At 51.4% G+C, this 19,786-nt stretch overlaps 1 pseudogene; it reads left to right on the top strand.

Moving 5' to 3' along the window:
- The first annotated feature begins 269 nt into the window (after positions 1–269).
- LOC148593625 (transmembrane protein 209-like) lies at positions 270–16,405 on the top strand (annotated as a pseudogene).
- The last annotated feature ends 3,381 nt before the right edge of the window (positions 16,406–19,786 follow it).

Raw genomic sequence — 19,786 nt, 5'->3', positions numbered from 1 at the left:
AGCGCAGCCCAGCCAAACCAGGAACGGAGTGCTCCCATCGCCTAATTACATGTGAGCAGCTTGGGAACCATGGGAGGTGGAATGTCTCCAGGCAGAAGCGCAGGCTGGACAAGCTGCAGCACACGATGCGCAAGCAGAACCGGGAAGTATCTGGGAAAGACTTAGTAATTCTGTTAGAGTGGATCCAGGAGAAGGTGCCTACCTTTCCAAAAGAAGGCACTTTCTAGCAAGAGGTGTGGGAAGACCTCAGAAAGCACCTTAAGGAGGCGATGGCAGATGGTGATGCAGCCGCAGCAAAACATGCGACCACCTTGTGGCAGATTATGCTTACCCTGAAGGCAGCGAGGGCTCCTCCAAATGATAAGACTGACCAGAAAGAAACACCACCGCCGTCGGCACCACTGTATGAGGGAGTGGTGACCCCTCGAGTGATGATCGGTTTGACCCTGGCCCTGTGGACCCAGAGAAAGAACCTGATCTGTATCCTCCAGACCTGGATCATGGGGATGTAAGAGGGAATTGGGGGTGGGATCGCTGGGATACGTTTAAGAGAGAGGCAGACCGGCGGGGGAATTTAGAGATGTTAAAGGCCATGCCAGTTGTGTACTGGCCGAACACGCCGCCGCAGTGGGAGCCGCTGCCACATGAGCCTGTAAAAGACTTGCGGAAAGTGGCCAAAGAGAGCGGAATATTATCAACTGTGACTATGACTTTGTTGTAATATATAGCAGACAGTTATACGTTAACCTCGCATGACTGGAAGTCAATATCGTGCATGGTTCTAACTCCTATGAGCTCTCGTGTATGGTTAGACGAGTTTAAGCACATGTCCACATTACGAGCTATGGACAATGTCTTGCAGGCTGTGCCGGCCTCGTATCAGATGTTGGCTGGGGAAGGCCCTCATGCTGCCCCGCAAATGCAGGCCGGTTCCCAGAGGCCAGTATATGGGCAGATTAGGGATTTGGCTTTGCGTGTGTGGTGACGTATACCAGATGCTGGGCCTGAGACCACCCAGGCATTCGCAACAATCACTCAGGGCCCCACAGAGGGTTTCTCGGCATTTCTGGATCGCCTGCAAAGGGCCTTAGAATGGCAAGTTGAGCATCCAGAAGCTTGAGAAATGCTACTGAAATAACTTGCCTACGATAATGCAAACTCAGATTGTAAAAGGGCATTGCAGCCCATGAAGCCTTGAGATCCTTCCATTGCTGATATTATTAGAGCCAGCCAGAACATTGGTGCTGTAGAGCCCCATGCCAATGCACTGGCTGTGGCCCTTGCCGCGCATCTAACGACACAAAGCCAGGTCTCAAATCCAAAAGGGGCAATTGGGACATGCTTTAAATGTGGAGAGGATGGCCACCTTAAGGAAAGTTGTCCCAGAGGGTCGGGGGTAAGCCAGCCCCAACCCGGCTATGCCCATGCTGTCAGAAAGGACATCCCTGGGCTAACAAATGTCCATCTAAGCTTCATGCCAATGGGCATCGCCTGTGGCCATAGCCGGGAAACGGGCGGAGGGCAGCGAGGCCGTGTGCCCGACAACTCACAGAAATGCAGGCAGGCAGCAAGTGAGCGCTTGGCCAGTGCCCTCCAGCCGCAAGAGGGAGGGCAGGGCTGGATTTGGCCACCGCCGAGATGTCACTTGGAATGATACTCAGGTAATGTTAGCTCCCACCAGGGTATTTGGACCCCTGGGGGAAAAAACAACAAGCTCTCTTATTAGGAGGCTCCTCTACAACAAGGATGGGATTGTTTGTGCTACCTGGAGTTATTGATGGTGATTACACGCAGGAAATCCAAACTGTGGGTGGACTCCTGTTCCCCCCTGTTATATCCATGTGGGACAACCAATTGCTTGGTTAGTCCGCTTTCCAAGCCCTCCAGTGCAATGGCCAGATCAAAATAGGAGATCACAGGGTTTTGGGGGTAGAGGAGAACCACAGATTTTCTGGACTCAGCAAATTGTGCAGCAAAAGCCACTGTTGACATGCACCATTAAAGGGATTAAATGTACAGGGCTTGTAGATACAGGAGCAGACGTTTCCATTGTGCGAACAAGTGACCGGCCACCCCACAGGCCACTAGTCCAGGAGCAGCCTATCCAGCTCAGCTGGCATGCAGACATGCTGGGATGGGTCGAGCAGTGGCCCCTGCGTAAAGAGCGGCTGCAGCAGCTGCAGCTGCTGGTGGAAGAGCAACCAGCAGCGGGACATTTACACCCAACCAATAGCCCCTGGAACACTCCTGTTATTCCTAAGAAAAATGGTAAATGGAGAATGCCTGCGCCTTACAGGCGGTTAATGCACTTATAGAGCCTATGGGTACCTTACAACCTGGATTATCCTCACCAGTTATGTTGCCCGCAGGATGGACTTTTTGTGTGAGAAAAGTGCATTTTTGTCCCGGTGGTAGATGAAGTTCTAGGGGAAGCAATGGCAGTGCGGAATGTGAGTGGCCAAGGCAACGGGATGGATCCCCATGGCTTGATCCATCACAGCAGTTGCCAGGAGGGAGGCAGAACCGTCTCCACAATGGATCTGCTAAGGATGGAACCCCAGGCGGCCCGTGGAGATGGACCAAGTGAGGGGCGGAGGTGACAAGGATGGACGTGACAAGGTATGGACAGAGTCAGGAAAAGACCCCATGGATGATGGGCACTGGGCTGGACACAGGGACAGAAGCCATGGACGATGGATGTGTCAGGGGACAGAGACTATGAGGGAGAGAGGCAGCGGGGGACAGAGCCTGCGGCGGGGATGGACGTGGCGAGGGATGAGGATGGACACGAGCAGGTACAGACAGGGTGCAGGATGGACCCCATGGAGGCTGGGCACTGAGCTGGACACAGGGACAGAACTGTGGAGGATGGATGTGTCAGGGGACAGAGACTGCGAGGCAGAGGCAGAGAGGATGGACGCAGCGAGGGACAGAGGTGACAAGGATGGATGCCACAAGGTACGAACAGGGTGCGGGATTGATTCCATGGAGGATGGGCACCATGAAGGATGCATGCCAGGGTGGACTGATGCCACAGGGGACGGATCCCACACAGGACAGGTGCAGTGAGGGAGAGGTGGCAGGGGAGGGACATAGCGTGGATGGAGGCCTCAGGGAACAGACGCAGCGAGGGATGCACACAGCTGGGAATGGACACAGCGAGGTGTGGATGAGGGCTGCATGAGACAGGGCAGCGACATGGTGAGGGAGGGCTGCAGCAGGCCTGGAAGCCAGGCTGGATGTATGACACAGGGACAGGGCCCATGGAGGATGGATGCGGTGGGGGACAGAGACTGCGAGGGATGCAGGAGGCACAGGACAGACGCAGCAAGGTACGAAGGTGGTAGGGGTGGGAAGTGGAGGGAGATGGACACCATGGAGCATGGATGCCGCAGGCTGAATGGACCACACAGGGGATGGACTCCACGGAGGACGGCGGTGGTAGGGAATGGACGCGGCGGGGGACAGACACAGCGAGGGATGCATGTGGAGAGGGGCAGACGGGACAGCTAAGGGCGCGTCTGGGACACATGTGGCAAAGGGCACTGGCTTAGGAAGGATGTAGCAGGGGACCGATGCCATGGAGGATGGATCCCACAGGGATGGATACCAGCGAGGATGGATGCGATGAGGGATGGACACAACGGGGGACAGAGGCCACACGGGACAGACAGCAATAGAACATGGACCCTGTGGGAGAAAAATGCCACAATGCACAGATGCTGCAGTCCATGGGCACTACGGGGTACCTGGCCATGGGACATGGAAGGCATGGAGAGCAGGGGCAATGGGGGATGGATGCAATGGGGAACAGACACTAAGGGGGAGGGATGCAATGGGGGATGGAGGCCGACAGGAGCAGAGGGCAGAGCAGAAGAAAGGCCACATGGGATGGATGGAGCCTGTGGGCACAGAACCTGCGGCAGGTGCTAGGCGCAGCGTTTCCACTGAGCTCTTCCCCAGCAGATAACGCAGTGCAAGCAGTGTGGAGATGCTGATGGCCATTTACAGAATCTACCTTGGCTGCAGTCTTGCTCGCACAAGTGAGTGGAACCATCTGTGATGGGCGAGCTCTGTTCCTAGCCTGAAGGTGTCACAAGCAGCTTGTTAAAGTGCCAACCTCCAGCGCACGAGCTAAGCCTGAACCACCCGCAGCTCCTTCATGGCCAGCAGCATTGGCTGATCCTCAGTCCCCAGTGGCACCAGCTGATTCCTCAGCACCAGGGACACCAGCTCGTCCCTCAGCACCAGCAGCATTGGCTAATCCTCAGTCCCCGGTGGCACCAGTTGATTCCTCAGCAACAGGGACACCAGCGCATCCCTCAGCACCAGCATTGGCTGATCCTCAATCCCCAGTGGCACCAGCTGATTCCTCAGCATCGAGGACACCAGTTCATCCCTCAGCACCAGCAGCGTTGGCTGATCCTTCCCCAGAAGAGGCATTGGCTGATCCTGAACCACCATCGCCACTAGTTCATCTTGAACCCCTACTTGCACTGCCCGATCCTTCACCTGCAGCAGCATTGGCTGAGTTCTCTGCTCCTGTGGCACCTGCTCATCCTGCCACATTGGCTGATCATGAATAACCAGTGACACGAGCTGATCCCCAGTCAGCAGTGGCAGTGGCCGATCCTTCACCATCAGGGAAAGGAGCTGATCCTAAAGCACCAGTGGCATCATGTGGTCCTTCACCACAAGTGACATAAGCTAATCTTGAACCGCCAGCAGAAGCAGCTGGCCCTGAACCACCAGCAGAATCAGCTGACTCCGAACCACCAGCAGAACCAGCTGACTCCGAACCACCAGCAGCGCTGGCTGGTCCCTCAGCACCAGCAGTTTGGGATGATCCTTCACCACCATCAGCATTTGCTGATCCTTCACCACTGGTGACACCAGTTCATCCCTCAGCACCAGCAGCATTGGCTGATCCTTCCCTGAGGCAGCCTTGGCTGATTCTCAACCACCATCACCACTGGCTGATCTTGAGCCCCTACTTGCACTGCCTGATCCTTCACCTGCAGCAGCATTGGCTGAGCTCTCTACTCCTGTGGCACCTTCAGCAGAAGAGGCCTTGGCTGATCTTGAACGACCAGTGACCTGAGCTGGTCCCCCATCAACAGTGGCAGTGGCTGATTCTTCACCATCAGCGAAAGGAGCTGATCCGGTCCCCATCCAGTGTCGGGGGAGGCTTCGATACGATCCCAAGAGCAAGGTTAAGACACAAACAGGGTCAAATGCCATACAACCTTGTCAACTTTATTCTCATAACCATGATAGGACAGAGAGAAGAAGGGAAAAGGAAAGACAAGCAAGCAAGCGGGAGAGAGGCAGCAAAATTAGTTACCACCACCATCGGTCCAGCCAGGTGTCATTGGCTCCACCTCGGTGCAGGTGCAGGTGCCTTGGTGCAGGTGATGATCCACGCACCCCGGGGGGAACACGTGCTCCTTTTATGTCCCCGTTCTTGAAGAGGCCGCCCGCTTTGGTACGTGCTGCGTGCTCACGTGCAAGCGCCACTCTGTAGGCGCCACTGAGCACTGTTTGGGTCTCGTGCTGATCTGACAGTCTTCTCAGAGGCAGGATGCCAAGGCCAAGAAGTCATAAACTGTATGGGGATAAAACACCTCCAGCTAATATCAGTCTTCCCAGAGACAGGATTGCCTAGGTCAAGAAGTCCCAAATGGTATGGCAACAATGTTGAGACAAACACAATCCAAAACAGTCCCTTACACCTTATTCACACACACACGCACCACTGGCTTATATGGCCTCGCTCCTAAAACCCAGCTTCTTCTCCTCAGGCCAGTCCCCACTTCCTCACATTCCAGTCAGTCCTGATAGACAGGGTTATATTGTTCCCAACACTGTGGGATGGCCAAGAGATTTCCTTGATAGTGGGAAGCAGTTTGGAAAATGTCTGGAAAAAAAAATAGTAAAACAGCTTGGATAGTTCAGACTGAACATTATGATGAAGAAATGTCACTTGAAGGCTAGTGCTGTGGTGCAACAGGCCGCCCTGAAGGAGTCAACGACTGACTTTGAATTCTTGAATGTTTTGTTCATTCTCCTCTCAGCAAGAGCGGTTCATGAACTCAGTATAAAATATGCCATAGGGCTCATTAAAAAGCAGAAAGCTCTGACAAACAGTGTTTCCTCCTGTAATGTTCTTCAAGTCTTGCACAGCTATTTGGAAAGGTTTATGGAGTGTAGATGAAAGGCGATATTAGAAATTGTCAGCTTAAGCAGGACATAGGGGACTGGGAGAGCCACCAGCTCCTGGGAGCCCTGGGCCGTGATGTGGGCAAATGCTCTTCAGGGGGATCCTGGAGTCACCTGCGCTTCTGTGCAAAAGTAGGGAGAAACCTCTGATGTAGGACCCTAGAGAAGAGGGATTTTCTTGGCTGCTTAGAGCGACCCAGGCAGGACTTGGGGATGTCAAAGGAAACCCAAGTCACCAACACCAAAAGCTCTGCTCTTCCTGGAGACCTTCTGGAGCCCTCAGGATGGGAGCAGGAGGGAATGTGGGGAAACAGCCATGTGCCAGACTTTCCTCCATGAGGCCTTCAGCTCCACAATTTGTCACAGCTTCAAGGAAACTCGCCCAAACCAGTATTTCCCACGATCCTGGTGCATAGAGGACACTGAGCGCACACAGAGGAGACAGGGAAGAGAAAGGGGAGAGACTCCAAGTGTGAAGTGCAGCTCCCTGTGCCATAGACAGGGTGTTAGAGGCCAAATAAGCAACCCAAAGGAATGAGTAAAGGACCTGCTGCCCTTTGCAGTGGCTGCAAAGCTGCAGCTCTGACAGCATTCAAAGGGGATGGGGTTTCTGCAACATTGGCCCCAGGACTGTGCAAGGACACAGAGGAGAGGGATGTTGCTTGTGGGGATGCTCACAAGCTTCAGCAGTTGGGGAGCTGGGAGACGGTCATCTCCCCAACCTGTGACCAAGCCCAAATGCAGCTCCTGAAGCCGGCAGTGCCTCCTGGGCTCCGTGCGGGAGGCTGCACAGCAGCACTGCAGTGTGGGGGCCTGTCCTGAGGCACTCGGGGTCAAAGTGGGGCAGATCCAGGGGGCCAGGGCTCTACAGATCCCAAAAACAGGCAGGGTGCCAGGAGAATCCAGGCTGCCAGGAGAATCCGGGGAACAAACACGACATGGAGGTGTCAAGGAAAATCCCTGGGATCAGCTAAGGCCCAAGATGAGAAATGGCTTTCCTCAGGATCAGATGAAGGAAAGTTGGGAAATATTTATGGAATACAAAAATCCTGGTGTGAGTCTCGATTTTGGAGTCTGGCAGGAACCAGGCTCCCAGCTAAAGCCCTCTGGAAGGAAGGAAGGTGTTAAGGGCACCTCTGCTCTTTCCTGACAGAGCATCTCTAGCTCAGGTAGCACAGACTAAGGAACCTTGCTGCTGGTGGGGGGCTGAATGGGCCAGGAAAGAATTAACAGCTGGAATTGCCCCATGGCACCAGCTCTGCCCGCGTCCTGTCCCGTTCCATCCCGTCCCATCCCATCCGGTCCATCCTATCCCATCGCAGGAGGCCAAGGGCACCCTGTGCTGCTCCCACGCCGCAAGCGTCTGCGCCGCCAGGGCCCTCTGCGGAGCCGTCCGGTGTTGCCGGGGGATGCCAGGCCAGGCCCTGCTCTCCGTCCTGCTGCTCTCCGTCCCTCCTCATCCCTGGGCGCGGCCATGGCCAGGGCTGTGGGCTCATGGGGCCAGCGCACGGGCACTGTCCCCGTGAGCAGCGCTCCCTGATGCCCCTCTGGCCTTGCCCGTTGGCAGCATCTGGGCCAGAGCACCCTGGCACTGGGGGCGCTGGGGACACCCCACGGGCTCCGTTGCGGAGCTCCCCTCCTGCCTGTGGGTGCTGCTGAAGGGCGCCCACAGGCAGTGAGCGCACAAGGAGATGGAGGAGGCGGCGCTGACAGGTGCCCTGGGAGTCCCATGCCGCGTCACAGTTTTGCTCCTGTTTTCTCTTATTTTTCTTCTCTTTTTGTTTATTTTCATTTGTTTGTCGATTTTTTCTTTTTTTTTTTTGCATTGCTATCTTTTTTGTTTTCACCTTTTCATGGCTTTTTTTTTCTTTCATTTCCACCTCTTTTATCTTTTTTATATTGTTATTACTCCTTTTATCCTTTATTTCCCTATTTCTCCCCTTTTGCATTTTTTCCTTTTCCTCCCCATTTTTAGCTATATCCTTTTTCCCCTCTTTTATTTTTCCCTTCATTCTTTGACCGCTTTTACCTTTTTTCTTTTCCGCTCTATTTCAGTTTTTTGTTTTGTTCTCCTTTTTATCTTTTTTCATGTTTTTTGCTCTTTTATATTTTTTCCTTCATTTTTCCTTTTTCACTTTTTCATTCATTCTCCCTCTCTTTCAGCTTTTCTTTCCTTCCACCTGTCTTTTTCAGCCTTTTTATTCCATTTCCCCCTCCTTTTTAGCTGTTTTTTTCATTTTTACCTTTTTTTTCCCCTTCAAAACCCCATTATTTCAGTGAATTTACTTTTACAGCTTTATGTTCCTGTCCGGCATTGGGGAACTCGAGGCATTTTTGTCGGGGGCATCGTGTGTAATTTGTGGGGGCTCCGAGGCGGGACGTGGAGGTGCAGAGGGGGCAGGAGGCAGCGGTGCAGGCGGGATGTGTCGCTCGCGGGGCCTCCCGGAGCGGGGGATGTTGAGCAGGAAAGGGGAAGGCAGTGCTGCCTGGGCCCCCTGCGGAATGTTGGTTTTCAAAAGTGCCCTTGGAATGGGAAGGGGGCCCTGTGCCCTGCAGCCCATTGGGGAAAACGGACGTGCTCTCCCTGGAGAGGGTGACGGCGCTCACAGGCTTTGCAGGAGAGTGTTGCTGGCCAAAAGCCCTGCTCCCCGCTCGGGAATCGGGACCGGGAGCTCCTCAGGTGAAGTCCTTCTGTCCAGGTTGCTCTTGGTTCTTGCTGTTCTCAGCGTGGTGCTGAGCCAGGATGTGGCTGTCTAAACTGTGGGGTGTTTGTCTCCCTCTTGCCGCAGACCTGCCCCAGGGCTTTCGGCAGGTGCCCTCCTTGACAGGAGCATGAGGATGAGGAGAGAGGCTGGAGAGCGGAAGGTGCTCTGGGCCTGGGGGCTCCTGAATATCTGCACTGCCGGCATGATCTGCGTGGACATGTATGTTGGCTGCGAATGTGACTGCGTTACAGAAAACATTCTGCCTTGTGCAGGCCTCGGTACTTCCCAGAACCCCATTACTGCCCGTTGGTAACTTTTCCTGTTTTATTGTATTTCCTTACCAGGACTGGAAAACTTCTCAGCACTTACTACAATATCCCCTTCTGGCCTCTCTGCTTCATTGGTGAGTTGTCGCTGCCCGTCAGTGTGTTTTGGGAGGAGGGAATATTTCGCGCTTCTGTTTTCTTCTTGGGGAAGGTGTTAAAGGCAACTTAAAAAAAAAAAAAAAGGCAGAACTTCATTTTACTTTCTTTTACCCCTGTTGGAGCTGTGGGCAATTTCCTCACCGTAGTGACAGGGAAGAGTTTCTTAGCAGCCATGTTGTGGGGCTGCGTCACATTTCCAGGTAATGAAAGGTCCTTTCAATGGAGTAGACTCCAAAGGAGCTGTATCAAATCCCCTTGGAGGATGGAAAGGAGGAAGAATGAGGCAAATACAGAGATGAGGGACAGAAGGTTTGGTGGAAGAGCCTTGCTAAGGAGTGTGAAACTTCCTTGTAGAGGTTTGTGTTCTACCTGGAAAATACCTTGCACTTTTACAAATAAGCATTATAGTGCCATAAATAAATTTTAGCCACATAAATGAATTTTAATGTAGAAAGGAGATTTGTCTCAACTAGTTCTTGAATAAAAATAACCCATGAAGAAGCCTTACCTCCGTCCTCAGACTGGCACTTACAAGAACAGTTTTTTATGTATTTTAAAGATGCTTTTTTAATACTAAAAATAAGTTATAACTCATGCCATCTAGCATAATAAACCTTTTTTTTATTCTTTATTCTAGAACTCGCACTTGCATCTCTGTTCAGCCTGAATGCCATCTTCGATCTCTGGCTGTATTTCGAATACACGAGGACACCAGCTAACTTGGTCATGACTCACAGGCAGCAGGTCCTTCTGGGGATACAGAACTCAGGTAGGTAGTATAAATCCCTGTTTATCTGTGTTCTTTGCAGTTGGTATCATGGTCAAGCACAATTCTAAGCTTCTTAGTCTGAACACAGCAGTCAGATGAATTCCCTGCAGCATGTTAAAATGCAGAATAAAAATGCAAAATTGGTGAAGGATTGTGGGGAGAATTGAAGAGGGAAGAAGCCCTAAAAAAGGAGAGGACAGCAGCCTGTTAAAGGGCAGCTGGTGAGACCCTCTATGAAGCTGGAGAAGGAATTTGTGGCCTCCCCATGGGGCTGGGAGGAGGGCTTTTTAGCACCATTGAATTTCCTTCAGAGCAACCTGCATGTCTGTGTTTTGCAGTGTGGAATCAGAGGAAGCAGGGGAGTTGGAGGCTGCTGCATGTGCAGGGCTCACTGTGTTTTTGTGCTTCTTGCAGCGGTGCCGATAGCTCCAGTGCAGGAGCTGTCAGTGAGGAGAGTCCCTTGGTGTGGGGCTGCGATGCAGGGCCAGAACGTGCTGAGCTACAGCCCAGGCCGCCCCCGCGGGGCCCGTCCCAGCTTGGCCTTGGCTCGTGCCCCAGACTGTGGCCCTCAGCTGCCGGCTCTGCCCGCCAGCAGCGCCTCTTCCAGCAGTTCTCTGAGCTCCCGGCCCAGCAGCAGCTGCATCCAGGTAAGGACGGCGTTGGCTGCGAGGGAGCGCCTTGGCTTGGCTCCTCCTGTGCTCGTGCTGGGCCCTGAGCTGCTGGAGGTGCCCGGCAGCTGTCTGCTCCCTTTGCACATTTGCCCTTCCAGGATTCATCCGTTCCCTAGAGTTAATTTATTTGTTTTGGAGGAGTTGGTTGGTTTCAGACAAAAAGCATGAATGAGGAATGCACATGTAAATGCTGAGGAGTAAAAAACCAATTCCCCCGATTCAGACTAGGCTTGATAGCAGCAAACTCCAGAGCCATAAACTCATCTGTTGAGTCAATCAATTCCTGCAGTTTGTAAAATCAAAGTGGAAGTCTTATCTTCTTCATATGACACAAGTGTCTGCTTCTGTTTGCCCAAGCTTCCCAGCTTCAGCCCTTCTCCTGCCACTTCTCCATACGACGTGAGTGTTGGAGCAGTGCAAAGCAAGATGAGGAGCTGTCACTGCCCTTCACCAGTTCGGCCTCGTTTCCTCCTGAGCCAAGATGAGGAGATCACAGACCAGAAGTCCCTGCAAAGATACCTCCAAAGGGAAGAAGAGAAAGTGCACAGCTGTCAGATGGGTAAAGAAATCCCTTTGCTTGGACTGAAAGGATTGGTGAGGGGAGGATGTAGGTTTTATTAGTCGTTAGTGGAGAGAGTTGTGGGTGAGAATAGCTGGAAGGGATTTTGGGAAAGAGAGCGAGCTCCTGAAGTGCTAGTAAATAAAATGACCTCCCCCACTATGGTATTCCCTTGGATGTGGTTCAAGGTGGCTGCTGGCCACTTTAGTCTTCTAGGCAGTAATTGAGACAGGAGGCAGAATTTTGTAAATTCTCCCCATCTCTGTGCCTCAGGGACTTTAGAAAATTCTCCTCCCTCACCATAATTCATGAGCTCGTCTTTCCAGTCAGAGTTGAATCTGTACAGCTATTGCCTGCCCTATTGCATGATTATTGTCCTCCTGCTTGTACTAATTGTGCGTTCCTTGAATGTCATTTCAGCAAATTCAGTTTACAACAGCTCCCCATTCGGCTGCCCAGCGTTTTGCAACCTCACATGTTTGCTGGTGGAGCAGGCAAAGGTGCTCCGGAAATTCCAGTACCAGGTGGCATGGTGTCCCCTGGGCCGCAGGGAGGAAGGTCGTCTGGACGTGCCACAGGCTGGCGAAGAGGTAAGTTCAGCACCAGAGGAGCCCAGAAGCATGGAGCTCCTCCAAAGGGTTGGCCATGATCTCCATCAAGTGCATTGGAAGGAGGGAGAGAAATCCCCAAGCATTTCACCCTCTTCCTGCAGCTTGCAAAGACTCTTTGTCTCTGAAGGGATATGTTTCTCCTTCTGGATTAGAATTGGAAACTGGTTTTTGCCTCAGAGAGCAGGCTGCCTGTACTCAGCACAGAAAAAACAGTGGCAGCCGCGAGAATTGTGGGTTTTCTTGCTTTGTGGTCTTTGTACTGAAGTGCTGCTCATGTTTGAGGCACAATGGGAAGCAGGAAACCCTTCTGTCATTGTGGACAACTCCTGAGAAGTGTTCTACATGAAGCTGGTTAATATAGCTCTATAATGTGAGATGAGACAGACCAAGTCGCAGAGCTTCTTGTGCCCTTTTGTGCTCTGGGTCACATATCCCTGTGATCTCAAAGTTGACTGGAAACTCCCTGTGTTTAACACAGCCAATGAGCTCAAGGTGTGTGAAACACGCTCCTATACTCTTCTGTCTGGACAAAGTCTGATTCAAAGGGATAGTGTTAGGGGAGCTTTAATTAAATTGGATCAATGTCTTGATTTCATCCCTTAACCTAATAAAGCTTCTTGTTCAAGTACCTCTTTCATGTGTCCTGCACCTTTGCCCCGGTTTTCTCCTGCGAGAGCCGGGAGCTCCAGAGAGTGACTTTGCCCTCAGGTGACATGTGGTGTCCTGTGAGGAGTAGGAGTGCAGTATGGGCAGGTGCTGAGGGCAATGATACAGACAATCCTAGAGCCGCTTGTCCAAGAGATGGAGTCTGTGAGCGCTCAGCTGAGAAGAATGGGGTACCCTGCAATGCCGAGCGGAGGTAGGATGATAGGAGGAGCCGTGGGGTTGCATTGTGTTTTCCTGGAAGGATTATTCCTAAGATATGTGGAAGTTCAAGTGTCTGAAAACGATTCCATGTTACAAGGAGAGCTGCCTCTGAGCTCTCCCTGTCTGTTATGCAGCGTCTTTAAGGTCTTGGTAGTAGATTTTTGTCATGCTGATGGGGTTGGGCAGGGCAATCTGAGGTGGATTTGAGAGAGCTCTGAGCATTAGAAGAAGTGGTCTTTGTTTTTGTTGGGGATAATTTTGTTTTTTGTTGGTGGAGGCCTCTGTTGTGATGCCTGTGAAGAACTGACATCTTGTGCACCTCCCTGCTCCCTTGCTGCTCTCTTTGAAAAATTCCTTTTGATTCTTCCCTGTCCAGCCTCTCTCTCTTGTTTCTTCTTCCTCACGCCAGGCAGCCTTCAAGGGAGGGTTTTGTGCCTGCCCAGCCCTGCACAGGGTTTCTGCTCTGTGCTGGGAGGGAGGCAGCGAGTGCTCCATGGGGCCGGGCAGGGAGCGTGTGGGGCACTGCCTAAGGTGTGAGCTTGAGCTCTGAGCTTAGCAAGTAGTTAGAGCAGAGGAGGCAGTTCCTCTTTGTAACAGTGCGTTTGTTGACCCCTTGGCAGGGCGGCTGATCCCGTTCGAGTCGTGGGTGCAGGTGACGCGCTGGCTCTTCTTCCGCGCACAAGTCAGCACAAGCAGCATGAAACAGGCAGCGCTGGCTGAAGCCACAGCCATTCGGCAGAGCCTGCTCACCATCACGTGATACCTGGGTGTCACGGCCAACAAGGAGTACTTGGTTCAATGGATCAAAGGTACGTGCTCCCTTGGAGACTTGGGAGCGTTTCGCTGAGCTTGGTCAAGCACTGGTGGTGCCAGATGCCCCGTCAGTGGAGACGCTCGGGCTGCAGTCCCAGCAGGGCAGAGAGCTGCTTTGCAAGGAGCAGTGCTGGGTGTTTTGGCAGCTTTCTCTGCTCGTAGCAATGTGGTGGTGTCGGCCGGGACTGGTTTCAGAAGGTTTTCTTTCTCATTTCACTCACAGCAGGGAAAGAAGTGTCCTATTCAATCCGTTTGTTAATTACGAATAAAAATTCCCTTGTAAAGTCAACTGCCTTGAGTATATATAATATATGCAAGCATTTATGAGTTCAGTTCTCCCTTCCAGTGAATGTGGTGCCCTGGCAATGCACACGGAGGTGTGGGGTTCCCAAAGCTAGTGCAAAATAGATCTTTCTTGCACCTTCCACTGCCACTACCTGAATAGGTGTTGTTGTTTCCAGAACTGTCCCAGGGAAGCTTCCGCTGGGGCAGAGGAGGGGACTTCAGAGGCCGGCAGTGGGGAGCTGACTTGCCCACCGACTCTGCTGTAAGTTTTCAAAGATGCCTTGGTAAAACTTCCTAAAGCTGCTCGTCTTTCGGCATGAGGCATTTTGTGGGTGACTGCAAAAAGTCCAAATCCTCTTTGCCTCGCTTATCCTCAGGATCTCAGTGTAGTTTTGAATAATGCCAAGGGTCCTGGACCTTGTGCAGATCACAAAAATGCCCTTGTGTATGTTAGTCTGGGGGCAGCCTCTTCTTTAGACTCCCCTGAGATGTCCCACAGGTAACTGTGAGGGCAGCAGCCTGAGATAATTCACCTGAAACAGTTAAAAGAGAGACTGCAGGATAAGCCAGGGAGTGGAAAACAATCTTTACACTGTCCCTCTTTGCCTGTATTTGAAGGAAAACCAGCATTAAAAAAAAATGGAGAAAAAAAAAGGCATTAAACCAGCATTAAATCAGAAATGTGGTTGACTGTGTCCTGTGTTTGGTCTCATGTGTGAGATTATGACAGAATCACAGAATCACAGAATGGTTGAGGTTGGAAAGGACCTCCAGAGATCATCTAGTCCAACCCTCCTGCTCAAGTAGGGGCATCCAGAGTGCTTGCATATTATCTCCCAAAGTCTTTCTGCTTCAATTTAACACCAGAACAAGGCTGTCTCACATTTCAATACTGAATTTGAATATATACTTTTTCAGAAACATGGTGCAAGGGAACTGCTGCTGTGATGTAGCCTTTGGTTCTTCGGTCTTTCTGATGGCATTCAAGTGAAATTCGGGTTTGTTTGCACAGATCCTTATGCACAACTTCTGCACCTACCTGGACTCCAGACTGCCACGGAACATCAAATATCCCGATGGCAAAACCTTCGCTGCCCAGCACTTCATCCAGACACCCCATGAACCAGGTACTAGCATTCTTGGGCTGCTGCCTTAGCTGCTGTTTGTCCCTTGCATCCCATGGGCACCCTTAAAATCCCTCTTTTGTTTTCTGAGTTTCATTCACAGACCTGACCGATGAGAAGCTGTTCTGCATCTACCAGAGCAGCATCAATCCACCGCACTACCAGGTCATCTACCACGGCCAGGTCTACAACGTGCAGGAGGTAGGAGCATGTTAGGTGTGTTCTGCTGACAGGAAATGTTCAGCAGAACTGATTTGGGTATGTTTTTTGTTCTATTTTTTAATTATTTATTGTAACTAGACACATCTACGTTTAGATGTAGGCTGGCTCAGTGCAGAAAGCAGGTGTATTTTCTCATGACTTCTTCTAAGACCCTAATTTCTGTAAGCTCTGATGTGAGCTGTTATTCCTGAATGCCAACAAGCCGGAGGCTTCCTTCTAGGAGTTTGTGGAGGGAACCATCTCGTCTCAATGCCGAGCTACCAGATTTTTCCTGCATGTTTTAATCTTCTCTTCAGCCTTGGATTGTGACTTGATTGCCCATTTCAAAAAAATGCTGTAAAAAATCCTGAGTATTTGAGGATGATAACCCATAAAAAAAAGAAAACCCAAAAGTATTTTTTCTGATGTTTGGCTAAGTGAGAGGTAAGTATTGAGGCAACCCCCCCAGGCTGTTATACCATTTTGTGAGGTTTCTATTATAGTCTTTCCTCATCTCAGGTTATTAAACCGTTTCTATTATGGTGCACGCCCCCTGCAAATGTATCTTGCCAAAAGATTTGAAGGAAAACTGTACAGCTGTGGCTAAGCTAAGGGCAGGATGTGCCCGTTGGTTTGCATAAGACATTCTCTCTAAGATAGTGGTGTGAGTGCTTGTCCTTGCAGTTGCCCCCAAAGTCTTCTCTCTTCCCACGCATTCAGGGCAGAAACAACCTGCTCCACGCGTTGTTCCTGTTCCTGTACATCATCAAGACCAGGGAATCGGGCATGCTCGGGTTAAGTGTCTCCCCGTGGGTCCCCTCGCGCTGCCGGCGAGAGCTGAGCAGCAGCTTTGGGTGCTGAGGTGCCGTGAGGCTGCTCCGTGGGACAGCAGACGGGATTAAAATCCTGCTGGCGTTTTAAGTAAGGGCAGCCGTTCTGTAGGACTGTGTCAGTTGGGTGAGTGTGAGCACACGGGAAACGTTTTAGGTTTCTCTTTGGTCTTGTGCCAGCTGCAGATGAAGAAGATTTTCTTGTAAGGAAGACGGGGTGTAAACAGGAGCTTTAACTTGCCACTGGTTTGTGACTGTGGTGTTCTTTTTGCAGGCGCATCAGTCTCGGTGGCTCAGGAGCCAACATGCTCTGGATTTTTCGATAGTGACGAGCGTGGCCACAGGGCATCAGAGGAATGATCCCTCTTCCTGGAGAAGAAGAACTGAGCAGCATCGTTATCCTTTTTGCCTTGGAGCAAAAACCCTTGGAGAACTGGGGTTTGGGGCTTAGGGTTAGGGTTAGGTTAGGGTTTAGTTTGGGGTTAAACAATTTGTTTGTTTGACTGACAGATCTTTGGTTGTCATTTTGGGGTGTTCCCCATCATGCCAATACACTCTTACGTAGAAAATGTTGGAAGCAGGTGGTTCATACAGCAGGAGTGATGCTTGGCTTAATGGGCAGTTGTGCTTTGGCTGCTTTTGGTATTGAACATGTCTGCACGGAGCTGGGTTTTCTAGGCAGGACGGTTTTTGGAGGTGCTCGATCAGCCCATTCCCGGGTGCTATCTGCAAATCTGGTGGTGTTTGCCCACTAGAGCAGGCAGACAGAGTGTGTGCTGGTGGCTGTGATACTGTGGGGATGGATGGGTGTTGCAGGTTGTTTTGTCTGATTTTGTGTGCAATGATTTTTTTTTCCTTTTCCAGGTTGTAGGCAGCATTTAGAATGGTTTAAGCATTTTTTTAAAAAAAAAAAAAAAAAAAAAAAAGAAAGAGATTTTTTTTTCCACCTCCAGCGGGTTTTTTTCTCTCTGTCCTGGCTGCTCTGTGAGGTGTCGATTGTCGCCAGTGCCTGCACGGAGCTGGGTCCTGGAGCTGGGGTTTTCTATGCAGGGAGGTTTTCAGAGGCGCTCGATAACCCTGTTTCCAGGGCTTTAGGCCCTTCCCTAGGAGTACAGGGCTAGGACAAAAGGGCTACGGCCAATGGCTGGGACAACAAGGCTAAAGGGCTTAGGGTTAATTCACAAGCAGTAAAGAGCTGGATGGCTAGGGCTGAAGCGCCAGGGCTAAAAGGTAAAAGCCTAGAAGGCTAGGATTAAAAGGGTAGGATTAAAGTATGAGTGTTAAAGGCATCTTGAACTAAAGTGATAAAAAGCTAAATGGCTGGGCTTAAAAGGTTAGCATTAAAGAGCTAGGATTAAAGGGCTACAGCTTAAGGGCTAAGGTCTTCAGCTCCAAAGGGCGAGGGCTCAGGGAGAAAGTGCTGGAGTTGTAGTGTTTGGGGCTAAAGGACTTCATGTTAAAAGGAAAAGGGCCTAGGTGTAACTGGCTTAGGGCTAAAGGGCTAGAGCTTAAGGGCTAGGGCTGAGGTCTAAAGGCCTTAAGGATAAAGTGGTGTGCTTAGGGAGAAAGGCCTAGTGGTAAAGGACTATAGGGAATGGCTAAAGGGCTAAGGCTAATGAGATCTTAGGGCTAAAGGCCTAAAAGTTGAAACAGCTGTGGTTAAAGGGCGAGGATTAAAGGGCCAGGGCTACGGTTTAGGACTAAAGAGCTAGGTGTGAATGGCTTAGGGTTAAAGGCTTTAGGATTAAAGGGCTTATGGTTAAATGGCAAAGTGATCGGGACTGTAGGGTTTAGTGCTTAACGGCTTAGGCCTGAAGGGCTAGGACAGGACTGAAGGGCAAAAAGGCTGGTATGGGAATATATAGATGAAAGGTTATTATGGCCAACGATGGAAACAATTATCTGATCACTTGATGGATAAAGAATTTTCTGAGGCCAATATTTCAGAAGCGCTTTGTTGCCCAGTTGCTGGCCATTCAAGAAGGCTGCAGGACCCTGTTGCCTGGTGAGCCCATGTCCCAGGTCCCTCACTCAGAGGTCAACCAGAAGGACACACTGACACACTGGACACGTGGCATTACACCAAACTGGGGGGATGGATTTTATTAGGCTCTGAGCTGAAAGACTTGTGTATGCCAAGACCCTGCTCAGCCTTCATCCTTTTGCTCCTCTGTGTCAAATGAGTGCAGAAAAAGAGCAAAGGGAAGATAGGTGGCCCTGCAAACCTTGACTCACTTTAATCCTGCCAGATCAGTAACCACAGCCATAACCCTGGTGAGTAACTGATGGAGTGATGAGAGCTGTGGGAACATTTCTGGAGCATTTCTAGAAAAGCCCAAGGGTAATTCAACGGCATCCTCCCGCCTCTTGAGTCCTGTGTTAGGGAGAGCACAGCTAAAGAGCATGTGCTTTCTTGTGCTTCAATCCTCCTCTCTTTCCCCTGCACACACTGAGGTCCCAGGGTGGCTTCCAGGAAGACGCAGTCCCTGTTTTCCTTCCAGTGCATTTCATACCTAGGGCGGCTTCTCTCTCGCTGGAAGCTAGATAGGTTTCATACAAAATTGTTTTAAGTCAATGAAATATGGAAGCACTGAAGCTAAAGGTTAAGCTACCCTTAGACAAGTCCCTTAGACATGGTCAGGAGTAACTTTCAGTCCTGCAGTAGGGAGCTGGACTGGCCTTTTGAAACAAAACACAGCAGAGAGCTGTTGTTACAGAATTGACAGAGGTGCCTTTGGTGGCAAAGCACTTGCTATGGCTGGGAGCAGCCTCCATCCTACTGGAGAGGCCGTTGCTCAGGGATGGCACGTCGCAAAGGCACCACACCGATGGCTCTGTGTTTGTGACATCCAAGGCTCAAAGGGCTGCTTGGCCCCCGCAGCTGGTTGCCAGCGGCTCTGGCGGAATGTTTGCTCTGGAACCTGCAGTCTCCCTGGACAGCGCTTGTGCTTCGACACCGTTTCCTCCCTAAGCTGGAGCATCGCTACTTTGCCCTGCCTTCTTTAAAGGACAACTGCTCCTTTTCCCTCCCATCTCAAGCCAGCAAGAGCCTTCCAAGGGACAGGCGGCCTGGCTAAAGCAAGGGCTGAGCAAACGGAGCACAGCGGCCGAGGTGCAGCAGGCGCCAGCATGCGTGCCTGCCCTGGAGAGCAGGAGCAGGAGCCGGGCGAGAGCTCCTCTGCTCCTCCGCTGACAGCCAGCCAGGCAGCCAGCGGCACCTCCACGCAAGAGCTGCAGCCAGCACCCGCGCCTGCACCTCTCTGTGCTGCCCATGAGGGGCAGCAGCCCAGCTGCAGCTCCACCACAAGGGCTGACCACTGCCTCCAGGTGCCAGCTCCACAAAAGCCCTGGCATCTGGCGCCCACAGCTTGGCCAGAAGCACCAGGCTCTCCCAAGCACACACATGGCACATTGCCTCCCGAGAGGCATCCCGATCCCACAGGCAATGCCCCCATGAACACTGTCTTCAACTGCATTGAGGATGTCGAGGAAATCTCTGAAGAAGAATTAGAAGAGTCCTGGGATCTGACACCCCCATTTCTTTCAGAAGCACAGCCCTCTCCCAAGCACACAGATGGCACATCAGCTCAGGAGACCGACCCCTTTCCAAAAGGCAACAACTCACTGAACATCCCTTCCTACTGCAATGAGGATTTCCCCAAGGAAGAATTTGCAGAGGCCTCCAAAAAGGAGGAGCTTGTCCAAAT

The sequence above is a fragment of the Tinamus guttatus genome, unplaced genomic scaffold (genome assembly GCF_059628265.1).
Source record: "Tinamus guttatus ecotype Peru unplaced genomic scaffold, ASM5962826v1 Tinamus_guttatus_pri_ptg000357l, whole genome shotgun sequence".
Lineage (NCBI taxonomy): Eukaryota > Metazoa > Chordata > Aves > Tinamiformes > Tinamidae > Tinamus > Tinamus guttatus.
Note: the sequence above shows the minus strand (reverse complement) of the source record. Positions and strands in the feature narration are given on the sequence as shown.